This window comes from Lycium barbarum, chromosome 3 (assembly GCF_019175385.1).
Source record: "Lycium barbarum isolate Lr01 chromosome 3, ASM1917538v2, whole genome shotgun sequence".
Classification (NCBI taxonomy): domain Eukaryota; kingdom Viridiplantae; phylum Streptophyta; class Magnoliopsida; order Solanales; family Solanaceae; genus Lycium; species Lycium barbarum.
Window position 1 is genome coordinate 120,634,267 of NC_083339.1, and position 1,807 is coordinate 120,636,073.

General features: G+C 41.0%; 1 long non-coding RNA gene across 1 annotated transcript; it reads left to right on the top strand.

Annotated features, from left to right (window-relative positions):
- Positions 1-306: 306 nt before the first annotated feature.
- On the top strand, positions 307-1,807 carry LOC132634071 (uncharacterized). Its single transcript, XR_009580023.1, has 2 exons — positions 307-527; positions 1,445-1,807. It is a non-coding gene; the product is annotated as an uncharacterized LOC132634071 (long non-coding RNA).

A 1,807-nucleotide genomic window follows, 5' to 3' on the forward strand; every position in this document is an offset into this window, starting at 1 on the left:
ACAAAACATGACTTGAAAATGAGGAAAGTGAAAAAAAAAAAGGGTTGCTCGGCTAAGGGGACTGTTTTCGGGCAACATAGAGAAAAATTCTTGGCTTGTTGGAAAAATTATGTGAATTGTTTAGAATGTTCTTGAATGTTGTTAGTATGGATTTGGGTTAATAATCGAATGTACGAACGATATTGTGGCTTGAAAGTAAGCCGTTGAAACGAATATTTGGAAAGTTGTTGAAAGATGTAAAAGAGAGCTATTACTGTTGTTTTGCCTTTTGAATTGATTATTGATGTTGCTAGGTTGGTTATTGTGGTTGTTGTTTTTGATTTTGAGCGAGATAAATTCTCGGGATGGCCTATTTATAGGGGAAGTGCTGCCGAATTTTCTGTAGAATTTAATGATTAGTTGGAAAGAATGGCTCAAGTGCCCTTAACTAATGTTTGGTATTCGTTGGCGTATTTGTAGACCTTGGGGAGCCCGAGGCGTGGATTGGAAATTTACTTTAGATTGACTATTTTGGAAGTGCGTACGAGGTATGTAAAGCAACCTTCCTTCTTTTGGCATGCCTTAGTTTCACATAGGCTAGATTAGAGCTTTAAGGGAATTCCAAATTCGAGATCCGAGCATGTTATGATCCATATATATATTCTTTGGCACTCTTATGTATGTTTTTATGAAATATGAACCATGATGTATTTGAAGTAATCGCTTTCCGACATTCGCATAGAAAATGTTCACTTTAAGGAATTTTGTAATCTCTGAATGCCATATTTTTCGCATAGAGGCTCGGATCGTTCCAATAATTTTTATAGGAGTTTGCTTGATGTATAATGGGTATGTTTTTCATAGGCGGGCTCAGTTCGGGTCTATACTCGTCCGTGGGTCCCGCGACGCCCTTTATGTAAATTTGACAACTTTGAATCAAAAAGTGATAATTATCATTCCGATTTCGAATATGACTATTTTACTTATCCTTCGGATTTATAATAATGATTTTATGCATATGATTCCTCACTACTCCGCTCGTGCCTACTATGATATCGTTCGCTGGTTCCCGGGCCGGTTCTGTTGTCGTGCGCTTTTTGATACATTCCGGTGTTATGCTGTGTTTATGGTTCACCGTGCTCCTCGCTCGAGGGTCGGGTTCCACTTATGTTTGGCGTTATGCTGTGTTTGGCGTTATGCTGTGTTGTGATGTGTGACGGGGATTCGGAGATTTGAAACTTTCTGGTGTTATGCTGTGTTGTGGCGCCATCGACAGGCGGGCGACCACATTTTCCAGTGCCCTATGCATAATTTATACTTTGGAAATAAACATTTTGATATGTATTATTTTCTATATATCTGATTCGATTATTATTCAGATTTATTTCTGTACTTTCTACTTTGCATACTCAGTACATATTTCGTACTGACCCCCTTCTCCGGGGGCTGCGTTTCATGCCCGCAGGTACAGACGCACAGCCTGGTGATCCACCTGTTTAGGACACCCTTTCTGCTATTCGGAGTGCTCCTCTCTTTCCGGAGCTTATACTTTTGGTATATATATTTATTAGTGCATTTGTATATATTCGTTCATGGGTACGGCGGGGCCCTGTCCCGTCATATGAATCTGTCGGTCTGTTTAGAGGTCTGTGGACATGTTTGTGGGTTAGGGTCTTTCTGTATGGATGTATGTACATGTCGTTTGGGCGATCCCATACGCCGAGGCGGCCGGTCCGCATATGTTGTTTGGGCGATCCTATACGCCGAGGCGGCCGGTCCGTATATGTTTATATATTGCTTGGTTAGCCCTGTGTGGCTTTTGTTGGTA